This window comes from Penaeus japonicus, unplaced genomic scaffold (genome assembly GCF_977035675.1).
Source record: "Penaeus japonicus unplaced genomic scaffold, GWHDUDI00000001_assembly GWHDUDI00000040, whole genome shotgun sequence".
NCBI classification, from domain to species: Eukaryota; Metazoa; Arthropoda; class Malacostraca; order Decapoda; family Penaeidae; genus Penaeus; species Penaeus japonicus.
Window position 1 is genome coordinate 11,294,009 of NW_028234442.1, and position 12,500 is coordinate 11,306,508.

At 48.8% G+C, this 12,500-nt stretch overlaps 1 protein-coding gene across 9 annotated transcripts in view; it reads right to left on the reverse strand.

Moving 5' to 3' along the window:
* The window catches only part of kcc (solute carrier family 12 member kcc), a 385,343-nt gene that overhangs the window by 170,635 nt on the left and 202,208 nt on the right, over nt 1-12,500 (reverse strand). For 2 of the 9 annotated variants that reach the window (XM_086534208.1, XM_042999433.2), the window contains exon 1: nt 9,519-9,622. The exons of 4 other annotated variants lie outside the window; for them this stretch is intronic. The gene's annotated coding sequence lies outside the window, so the exon portion shown is untranslated. Of the gene's footprint in view, nt 1-9,518; nt 9,623-12,500 lie in introns of those variants that run through there. 3 more of the 9 variants (XM_086534209.1, XM_086534206.1, XM_086534207.1) reach the window with 2 other exon arrangements.

Here is a 12,500-nt window from a genome sequence, read left to right on the forward strand (position 1 = left end):
TAATAATAATAATAATAATAATAATAATAATAATAGTAACAGCTACTACTACACTTTCAAGAACAGGTAAAAGTAGCGACTGTCAAAACATTAGCTAAAACAACAAAAAGAACAAAAAACAAGATAAGAAAAACAGCAACAAGAGGAGTGAAAAGAGCAAGAGCAATGCTACGCCATCAGGCTGACACTCCTGTATTCTAAAAATAGCCTCTTTTGAGTAGGGATAACATTTCGCTTCCCGGATGTTGCCTCGCCGCGCGCCGTCTGGGAGCGAGTGCTTCGGCTCCGTCGTCCGCGACCGCCGGAACGCGAGCAGCTGAGCAGAAGTCGAGCGCCCGGGAGGCAGATGTGCGCCAGATCGCACGTAATCGCCCAGCTGATGCTGATCGACTTCGACCCGCCATGAGTCGGCTTCCAAAAATGACATTATCTATGGCCCGCACCTGACACTCGATCCCAGCTGATCCTCCTCCCTTGAGGGCGAGAGGGACTCGGAAGCAGCTCCTCGCGCCAAGACCTCCCGACATCGCATCTGAGGCGGCGCTACACTCCCAGTGCTCGACAGGGACGTACATTCCCCAAACATACTGCGTCGACCAGCGATATATTTAGCTTTATCTCCACTAATAAATTGGGTTCGCTGCCAATTTATGCGTGGCTTTTAATCCCCTGAAGTTAAATGAAATAACCACATGGGCCTGCTCGCTCACTCTCCTGTCAGACTACATCAAGCGAGGCTACAATAACTCTTTATGCCGCCAAGCGGGAGCAAAAGAAGGTTAATCACCTTCTAGAACATTCAGCCTCAATCACGCCCTCTACCGCTGCGTGACATCCCCTTGAACGTTCCCTCATTCCCAATCATCCCCTAAGAGCGCGCGTCCCCTCACTCGGACTGTTATGAGACGCGTGGACAGGTTGGCGATGCATGTACAGCAAGGCTGAACATAGGAGAGCTTTTTGGGGGCGATGAAAAACGCAGGGCAGGGGGAGGGGGAGGGGGAGGGAGAGGGGGATCCGAGGACGAGAGGGGGACGGCAAGGGTGAGAACAAGGGCGAGACTCTGCAACGGCAGCGGGGAGAGGGGTGGAGCAGAGTAGGTGGGATGGGTTAGGTAAGGGGGGAGGGGGGGAGACACTCGGGTGTGAGGGAAGGGTTGAGCGGCTGAGTCAGCGAGGGGAAACTTCCACAAGGCCCCCCCCCCTCGCTCCCCTCACTCCACCCTGCAAACAAGGACGAGGGACACAAAACGGGGAAACAGACACACGAGAGGGGAAAAGGAAGAGAGGAGAGAGAATAGGGAGGTGGGGGTAGGTAGGTAGGTAGGTAGGTAGATAGATAGATAGATAGATAAAGAGAGAGGCAGAGAAAGAGAATGGGGGGGGGAGATAAACGCGGATGAGAAAACGAGAGAGAGAAAGAAAGAAAAAGAAAGAAAGAAAGAAAGAAAGAAAGAAAGAGAGAGAGAGAAAGAAAGAAAGAGAGAGAAAGAGAGGGGGGGAGAGAAGAAAGAAAAATAGAAAGAGAAATAGAGAATGGGAGTGGGGATTGAGGAAGGAGAGGGACAAGGAAACAGATAAAGAGGCGGATGCAACTTTTCGTGACTCGGGTTTACAACTCGACATGCAAATGATTCCTCCTGCTCTGCAACTCCCGTTCGGGACCTTTGCAATTACCGTGATTCTACTCTTTTCATGTCTTCAGTATACACGCAAATGCATAAGCGTATTCGTTTGCCTTCGCCCAATCGCTACTTGTCTACCTATGTCTGTGTCTGTCTGTCATGACTTCACCTTTACATATTCCGGTAATTCCACTCTAGGGGAATCCTTCGCCAGGTTTAAACTGTCCCCAAATATAAGTCCCAATGGCGCAATTGGAGAGAAAAATTATCTTTATACACAATTTAAATAAAAATAAGAATGATAAATTAAGTGAAAAATAAAAAGACGACACTTTTAAAACATATTAATCAAAGATAAAAATAAGAAGACAAGTAGCCCTCTGACAGAAAACATCGGCTCGTTTTATACTATTGCGAATTCATAGTTATTAGAAAAAGTCTGACAGGAATATCCTTTAATAATCGAAATACCACCAATAAGCTAATAAATTAATACATAAAAGAACCTAAGATACACGCGTAGCTCTTGGTTCGTCTGATAACAAGGTCCCTCGGTGCGTTCATTCCGAAAATAAACAAAGTGAAATATATCTACGTGTTATTGGGGGAGGGGGGTGAGGAGAGGGGAGAGGAGGGGAGGGGAGAAGGGATGGGGGTTAGGGAAGAGGAGAGGGGGTAAGGGTGTGAGGGGAGGGCGGAGAGGAAAGAGGAGAGGGGAGAGGGGGGGGTGAGGGGATGTATATATGACCCCCCTTCACACACGCACATTTCGGTCATACGATTTGTAACGTTTGCACTTCAAAGGGATTCTCTGCACGGATTGCACTTGCAAACTCAATCAAGGGGCTTTTCTGCAGAGGATTCCGACGCGGCGGGATGTTGCGAGGCCCTTGCAGATTACTCCCCGTCTCTCGCTCCCTCGATTCATACTCATTATTCCAATCATTAATCAAACGACGAAACTTAATCACGAATTATTCACAGTCCTTCCCTCCCTCGATTTCCATTCCCATTATTCCAATCATAAAACAGCGACGAAAATTAATCCCCCAGACTCTCTCGAACTTGCTCACATTTGCCTTCTTTCTCGAGACGGAAACGAAAGTTAAACGTCCGCCAAACGACTGGCATTTGCACACTCTTCCCTTGCCGTTGCACCGTTCTGCCCTTGTCTCCTAGGGTAGGAAGGTCGTCCTCGGAATGCTTGGGGCGATCTCATCTCAGGAATGCCTGGCACTGTTTGCCAACGGGGGAAATCGCGACTGCTCAAATAATTGCAATATGCATAAACGTACACCCGCAGGTCAACGAATGAACTGGTAATAATGGCACCGATGACTTTGGTGATAGGATTATTACCGGCAATGATGTAATAAGGAAAATAGTGATCTAAAAATCATTGGTAAACAAAGTAACAGTTTCATCATCATTCCTATCAGTAGGCTAATAATGGTCACACTCGTGCACGCGCGCGCGCACACTCTCTCTCTCTCTCTCTCTCTCTCTCTCTCTCTCTCTCTCTCTCTCTCTCTCTCTCTCTCTCTCTCTCTCTCTCTCTCTCTCTCTCTCTCTCACACACACACACACACTCTTTCTCTCACCACTCTCATCCTCTCTCACTCACTCACTCACTCACTCACTCCACTCTCACTCACTCACTCATTCATTCACTCTAAAACAACACTACCTCCCTCCCCCTCCCCCTCACCAACACCCGCGGCGAATCAATAGCACAACAACCCTAAGTATATCTCTTACCTTAGCAACACTGCGCGTCTATAAGAAACCGCTCAGTGTGTTTAAAATCCGCGAGTGACAGTCGCCTCAATAAACTTTGCGGGGAAGATGCGTAGACTTCGCTGCAATTCCCTCTGCAATCTCAATATCGACGTCATGACCAACAAACTGCCGACTTTTATTCGCTTCCCCTCCTTATCTCCCACTGATGCCCCTCCTCCCGCGTCTTCCTCCTGATCCAAGCGGGCAAAAGATGCACCGAGTGCCACTTGAAGGCGGGAAGCACTGGTGCGTTTCTTACAAGAGCATTATCTTCTCGAGTGGCAACCCTATATGCATAAGTGTCACCATGAAATGGAAGGGGGTGTCAATACAATAAAAGCGTCGCCACACAAGAAAATATAAAATAAAAAGGGTCACACGCCCCCTATCCCCCCAACCAAAGTATGAACACCGCCATCCCAGTGCGAGAGGCCGCGCTGCATGCAAAAGTGCCACCATGCACAATGACCGCAGCCTCGCCCCCCCCACCCACACCCCCGCAGATATACACAATACTTCTCCCCACACACCCTCCTCTCCCCTTCCCCTCCCCCCCTCCTCGTCGCCCGGCCAATAATACTAATGGCTTTTGTGTTTCCGTGATGACAATTGCTCGTTGCGTCGTGTCAGCCTGTCTTCGCCCTGTGTACACTATTACGGCGGCTTCACAGCAGCAGCCGGCCAGACGTTTCATTCCGTAGAGGGAAATTGGACGGCGGGAACACGTCGGCGTCGCGGCAACAGACGTGTGTCTATAAACCGCTGATTCAATGCTCACTCTTGGTAGGCGGGCTGCGGGGTTTCATCTAGGATATTCTTGTTTGGCCGTTCCATACTCCATTCTTACGTTGCCATTCACTGCCACTTTAACTATATCCTTCGAAACTAGGATTATTGCCACACACATCCACACCCACATCCACACACACAACCACACATACATACATACATACATACATACACACACACAAAACACAAAAAACAAAACACACAACATACACAACACACACACGCACGCGCGCACGGACGCATAAAAAGAAATAAAAAAAACGCGAAATATAAATACATAATCTGAACCGCCAGCGTGAACCCGCGAGCGGGCCAAGCCTCGCATCCTAAACAAATCTCTTGCCTGAACCATAACATAGACCGACTTTATGGCAAGCCTTTCAAGTAAAATTATAAGTGCTGTCGTCCGGCACCTGGACTTCTTGGCAAGGGCGGCACTTCATGACACTCAGCTTGGCTCCATTTCGGCCCCAACCGTCTCCATCTGCCCCTTTCATCTCCTGCTCCTATCTAATATTTCACGACTAATGGTACCAAATATTTCATGTGCGTGTGGCCCTCCCGTGTCCCCCATTCGTCTCACAACGGCCTTCCTTCTCCGTCTCCCTGGCCGTCCCTCCTGCCTTCCATCGCTCCACACACTAATCCAACAACTTCCCCAAGTTTCTATACTTCATGTATCGCTAAACAAGTCAGAAGCACGCCTCTTCTCTCAAAATTTCCCCTTTGACAAGCAAAAGAATGTCTGCATCTGTGCATTTTCCTGGCATAAACCTCTACTGCTGACTTGGGGGAAGTGCGTAAGAGAACATAAAACGTACATATACATAAATGTTCGCACGTAAAAGGAAGCAAGCACCCGAACCCACATACACACACATGCTCACTATGAAAAATCAAACAAACGATCTAACAGATCAGCACATGGCGCTCCCGAACGTGTCACACCTTGATGCCATGCACATAACGCTCTCCTTCCAACCAGAGCACCCGCTGGCAATTTCCCAAGCGTACTCTCGTAGCCTTCAATCATGTCTCTAGTCATCTTTGGAGGCAGACTTGATTCCCCAAACCTCTCGGCGATTTTCCAAGGAACGGTGTCATTTTCCTTTCCCGTCAGTTATCTCCGAATTAAAAGGAAACACAAAACCACAAACACGATAAAAGAAACCAAATCAGAATGCATAGAAAGACAGAAAACTAGAATTAATAGAGACAATAAAAAAATCTCCAGGATCGGAAAGCAAACACTCAAAAAATAAATATTTCAGCCATTTTAAGGCTAATAAAACAACAATAATATATTCCGAACTTCTACACACTAAATCCCGAAAGAAAAAAAGGAAACACCAAAACAGAAGAAGCGCTAATACTCTACACACTAAACCCCGAAAGAAAACCTAACCCGAAAAAAGTAGACACCAAGAACAGAAGCAGCCCTAATACTCTCCCTTTTAAAGGAAGAACGACAGATAAATCACCCAAGCAACCCACAGCACCCAATTAAAGACGACAGCACGGGATAATGAACCAAGTGGGCGAGTCTATGTGATACAACACACAATAGTCTGGCGATCAACCGAAACAACTGCTGACCATTCATCGGACACAATAAACAATACATCTTCGGGGAGAGGACAGAAAAGGGAGAGAGAGGGTGCTGGGGAGGGGGGGAGGGGGGAGGGAAGGAATAATTGGATGCCATCACCTTTAGGATATGATGAATAATGGCGTCAGCACAAGGACCCCCCCAACTTAATGGAGGGAGAAACGCCTCCTGGAATGTGGAAAAGGGAAGCTGCCTTCCCTCTGAGATCCTGCGTTTAGAGGGAAGGAGGGAAGGAGGGAAGGAGGGAGGGAGGGAAGGAGGGAGGGAGGGAAGGAGGGAAGGAGGGAGGGAGGGAGGGAGGGAGGGAAGGAGGGAGGGAAGGAGGGAGGGAAGGGAAGAAGGGAGGGAGGGAGGGAAGGAGGGAGGGAGAGAAGGAGGGAAGGAGGGAGGGAAGGAAGGAAGGAAGGAGGGAAGGAAGAAAGAAGGGAAGGAAAAAAGGAGGGAAGGAAGAAAGGAGGGAGGGAGGGAGGGAAGAAGGGATAGGAGAAGAGAGAGGCGGTAGCTAGGGAGGAGGAAGGAATGAGGGTGAGAAAGAGTGAGAGAGAGGGAGAATGGGAGTAGGGGAGAGGAAGAGAGGGAGAGGGAGAGAGATAGAGGGGGAAGGAAGGAGGGAGGGAGGAAAGGAATGAGAGATAGATAGATAGGTAGAGAAAGAGAGAGAGAGAGAGAGGGAAGTAGAGAGGGAGGTAGAGAGGAAGAGACCCATCCCGCACGGCGTGTTTGTTTTGGGCCAAATGAACATCGCGGAAACTTCATCAATCCCAACGAAAGGCAAACATGGGCGCGCTTGAGAAGGGCAGCGCCGGAAGCCCCTGCCCCGCGCCAGACCCCTTCCCTCGACGGCAGAGCATTGTGCGAGCGGAAGGCGGTGCGCGTCGGCCCGGAAGTGGACTCGAGGGCCACGGAAGTACATAGCGAGGGGGTGGGGGACCTAGGGGTGCGTCGTTGCATAAAGAGAAAAATTCGGCCTCTTCAAAAGTCGTTTGGAATGCGACTCGCTTAAAGAAGGCAACGACTACTACGATAACGACAGAAACTGATACTTCTACAGGAACTTTTGCAGGAATCCTTAGCACGGCACTACAATGACCAAGACGAAAGCTACAGGAACCAAAGAACGGCCACGGGAAATCCACGGCGAATTTTGACAGGAACGAAGGAAGTCTTGGCAAGTCTTTTAAACCTCTCTAGGCTGTTTGTCCGCCGGAAGCACATCGTTACGTTTTAAACTTTCTATAACTGAATCCACATTCCGGGAGGAGGGAGAGAGAAGTTCCGGGATCTTTCGTTGGGACTCGGGAGGTGGTGGAGGTGAGGTGTCGTTGCGGTTCCGACACTCGCAAGAGATACAGGCAGGTGTCGAGAGCCGGCGCGGCGAGGGGAGGCGGGAGAGGGAAGAGGGGAGCGAGGGGAGGCGGGAGGGCGGGCGGCCGCCGGAGGGGAGCAGCACCTCCGCGGCAGCTCGGGAAGAGGGAGGTAGAGGGAGCGTCAGCAGCGCGCTCCTGACACACTTTCAGGACGACGTGACCCTGACCGAAATGTTTACATGGAGAGGGGGGGGGAGGCGGGGTCGATATAGACGACACCGGGTGCCAGGAGGCACTCAGGAGTGGGCCGGGCATTCGGCGCAAGATAGCGTCGCGGAAGGGAGGGATGAGTTTTTGAAAGGGGAAGCACTTGCGTGCATGCTGGACGCCGCCTCGCGCTCCCAAAATAACCAGGCCTTCCTGCGACGGGCGCTCGGCGGTCGTCTCGAAGCGAATTCTACGACTGGCGGCGGCGAAGAGCGGTCGTCATGGCGACAACCCGGATCAACGAGGCTCCTTCGATACCAGGACTTGACAACACAAAGCGGCTGTCGTTTATCTCCGTGTCATCTCCCTCGCCGTCAAAACACGCCAAAAAAGCATCGGGGGAACGAGGAAACACGAGAGGTGAGCCGAGAGGGGAGAGAGGGGAGAGAGGTGGGAAGGAACAGGAAAAGAGAGGAGAGAGAAGACAATAAAAGATCCACGTAAATAAACATACCGGAGCAATAACAACCCCACATGGCTGATAAACATTGTCAAAAGCAGTCTTCCAGTCGAAGCCCGAACGAAATAAGCTCTGCTCAAGCCAGCGTCGCATCGATATTACCTCCTGGCATGACTAACGCCTGATATACTATGCTCTTATAGCAAAGTTCTATTTTCATCTTGAAAATGTTAAGCCTTTCTTATCCATCTCTTTTTACTTATCTATTCATAACTTTGTTATAATTATAGCTATCATTATCATTATCAACATAGATATCATCGTTATTATTACGATTATCAATTTCATACTTATTATCAGTAATAACATAATCATTATTGTTTCTACTTTCATCCTTATTACCAAAATTGTAATCTGTATAATCCTCATTACTACTAATATCATCATCATCATGATTTTTATCATCATGACAATAAAATTATCACCACCAACATCGCAACTTTCAAATTGTACCACATAACTGCGCTGAAGGACATTGGATAAGCAAACAAATACATACACACACACACACACATACTCGCTCTCTTACTCGTACTCTCACACGCACACACACCACTAACCAATCTCTCGCTCTACACCGCCCTCCCACCTGTCCCAGTGCGGATCTGTCTCGCCGGAGTGCACTCAAATATCTTGCAATGCACGCAAATCACTCGACGTGGCATAGAAAACGGGAAGGAGGAGGAAGGAGCAAGGCGACCTGACTGCCATCCACTTCACTGGGAGTCATTCCCTGCCACAGCATCCGTTACGTCATCCGGCGAACTAGTTGATCACTGCATAATTCCACCGTACACCATACATTACACGTCTATTACAGGGAACTCTTAACTCCTACTTAGCACTCCTCACCCAAACCCCTCAACCCCTCCCCCCTTAACCCCACTATTCAGCTTGATTCACATCCCTGAAATCTCATCTTATTTACCTGTCGTTTTCCCTAATTACTTCCCTCAGAGGCGCTTCACCTTGCAGGAGCATCTCGGAGATATCCTTCGCTCCTTTGGTTGATAGCCGTGCGCCTCCCTTCACCTAGAGGCCGACGTTCTGTCTCGGCCAGCTGAAGAATGACCTCAGTGAGGCTGGAGGATGAGCTTGCCCAAAGTCAGGCGTCTAGAGATTGCTCGCGCTCCGAGCGGCTGGGCGGGTAAAATGCACACAGGATCGCGACGGAAAAAACTAAAGGTTTAAACACAGACACACACACGATTTATTAATGCAAGGAAATCAATACCTTGTTCTCGGTTTCTTCCTGGCCTCTTCTTAGGGACAGGATATTACATGGATCGTTTTCTCTTTGACTTTTTTCTCTTTCTCCCAAGAAGTCCTTCGCCCGCCACAGTCCTGGCGAGTCCTGTGGCCGAGGCGCAACAAAGGCCGAGCCAACCATGCAAATCGTCCTGTGTAAGGGACCTCCTTTTACCGTAGGCCTACTCTGAAGGAGGAAAACGTTCGGCAAACGTTCGTAGCCGCCGTCGGATGATTCAGCGTTCGGGCGAGCGTCATGGAAATTTCCGTTCGGCGGGATTTGCAGGGCGAGCGCGCCCCTCCCCCGCCGCACACACGCACTCTCGGTGAAAAACATTGCAAAGGGCGACTAAATCTGTGATCGCGTGGGCCGGCGGTGGGCCAGCTATCTCCGGCGGCGGGGCAGGGCGAGGGAGGTGTGAAGGCCAAAGGCACCTGTAGAGATGGCAGAGATATCTCACGGCACTCGGGACAAGGGACGCGAGGGGACGGGGGGCCGGCGCTGACTCCTCCCGAGTGTTCCCTCTACACGTGTGGCAGACACCACGCGCCGATCCCACACACCCGCGCCGCGCTGCCACACGCCTCCACAACGCTAATTTATCGCCTCCATCTTTGCTTTTCCTCGCCTCGGACGAGGACACCTCTGATCACGAACACGTGTGTGTCACTTTTCTCTTGGCGCAGACATAACATCTGCCTTCAAGGCGCCCCATTTGAGTTCAGCCCCGACGCCTATTGACGCTGAGTTACCAGCTAGTGATTTAAGGGAGATGCGCCCCGGCTAACTCTTGCGTCATTGTCAAACACCAAAGGCGACGTTTCAGATAAGGCCACCGTGTGGGTACAAGCTTCATTAACCAAGGCTAAATCACAATCGACAAAAACAATGTTTACCCTCTACGGCCAGATTGAAGCTCTGCCCAGAAAGCAAAGCGATGCCTTCCAGACAAGGCCGACCCGGCTGCATGCTTCAATGTGCTACTTGCACAACCTCAACATGAAATTTCCGACGGTGACCAATCGCACCGGCAAACTGCCTTTCATTCGCACCTTGCACGGGAAGAGGAAGCCTACAGCCCGCTCGGCGAGATGACCGAAGTGTGCGAACGGCCGTGCCTGCGTGGCTGCGACACATGATGGAAAAAAAACTTCCCGTATGGACTCGCGACAGAATTTATCAAGCAAAATGCGACGCAATAAAAAAGAGAGAAGAAAAAAATGTCGGAAGCAGGAAGTCTCACTCTCCGATAAGGATAATCTGAACGCCGAGCGCACAGCCGGACATCCCAGCCGAGTGTCGCGCATCGATCACTTCCGAAAACGTCGTGTATGCCAGCGCCGCGCGACCAATGTGTTGATTAGCGAGCCGCCGCCGTTCCACACCTCATTCCCGCGAGCCGACGGCGCCGCGACATACATCGGCTCGTCCGGGACATTCGCAAGCACTCGCAAGCACTACGTCCCGACCGCCCCGGGGACATGGCCAATAACGGAAGCAGCGGACGGTCGTCGAGATAATCTGGCCGCAGCGGAACGAGCTCCCGCGCTGACGAATCATGATGTGTCAGCACGTTTCGTCCGATATTTCTGCATCGCGCCCGCTTTGCATGGCATAATAACGGCCATTCTGCCGGCTGTTGGATATCGTATGTCCATGTGCACTATGTTTAATTTTGGGGCTGGAAATCAAATTCTTTTTATTTCCGGCCAATGAGGTTTCCACCCCACCCTCCTACCACCCACCCCTGCCCCTCTTCCATAGATTTAAAAAAATCGCTAGAGTATTTCTACATAAAAAAAATCCCGTGTCTTCTAAATAAACGAAAATATTTCCAAATTTCACGATTTTGTGTAGCGGTCCCTCTTGCCACGGGAAAGCCAGCGAATTTGACTTCTATAATTACGGTCTAAATAAAATAACACCACAAACAAAAAATAACCAATTTACTAAATTCACCAAAACCAACACGAAAGTGACAATAAATCAGCGTGATTGCACCTGCCCGTTTGGAGTTGCGTTTAATTGCAACCTCCCCCTCCCCCTCCCCATGATCCCAGCCGTATCTTCACCTCGTTTTCGGTTTGTGTTTGCTTTCTGGGGAAATTCCCGGAGAAAGGTCTAAAAGAGAGAGAGAGAGAGAGAGAGAGAGAGAGAGAGAGAGAGAGAGAGAGAGAGAGAGAGAGAGAGAGAGAGAGAGAGAGAGAGAGAGAGAGAGAGAGAGAGAGAGAGAGAGAGAGAGAGAGAGAGCGTGTGTGTGTGTGTGTATACATACGTATGTATGTATGTATGTATGTATGTATGTATGCATGTATGTATGCATGCATGTATGTATGTATGTATGTATGTATGAATGCATGTATGTATGTATGTATGTATATATGCATGCATGCATGCATGTATATGTATATGTATATGTATATTGTATATGTATATGTATATATGTATATGTATATATATATATGTATGTATGTATGTATATGTGTATTCAATATATATATATATATATATATATATATATATATATATATATATATATATGTATATATGTATGTATGTATGTGTGTGTGTGTGTTTATGTGCATGTGTGCGTGCGCTGTAACCTCTTTCTTGAAAACAAACAAGACTCTAAAACCCCTTTAATTAGAATCATGGATGATTGTCTTCGAATGAAACGCAATCAAAATGAGTGCAGGGCCTCATTAGAGCTCGCATTTCAAAATCTTCATTTGATTCGCATTTTTGGGTTCGGGTCCATCAATGGAATGACTTTCTTTATATTTTGTTTATATATTTTTTTCTCTCTCACGCTGTATCTCTCGTTTACACTCACACTCTCTTACACACAAACACGTACCCCCCCCACCTCTCTCTCTCTTGTCTCTGTCGCTCCCTCTCTCTCTCTCTCTCTCTCTCTCTCTCTCTCTCTCTCTCTCTCTCTCTCTCTTTCGCCCTTACTCTCGTATACAGACATTGAAACACACATAACTGGAAACCAATCTGTGTGATATTGAATGATTAAGTCAAACAATTTGATCGCGGTGAACCAGCTTCCCTTCCTGGCTACATTCAAGATAAACACTTGCATTTGGGTTCAATTCCCGGCCCAACCACATTGCAACTATTACATATATATATACACACACTCGTGATGTATGTATGTGTATGAGCGTGCGTGCGTGGTATGCAAATAATTCAACCCCTGAGTACTTTAGTGTCGTAAGCCTCCACAAAAACAAATAACAAACAACAAACAAAACTCTTAACCTCGAGAGCGAACAGTGTCTCGAAAAAAGTCAACTTCCAAAAATAATCATCAAGTTGATAAAGCGACAGGACAATGTTATAGGTCGTTATTAATAGCTTCCCGGTCGCAGGAGACCTTTCGCCTCGACGCGCTAATGAGAGAGAGGGCA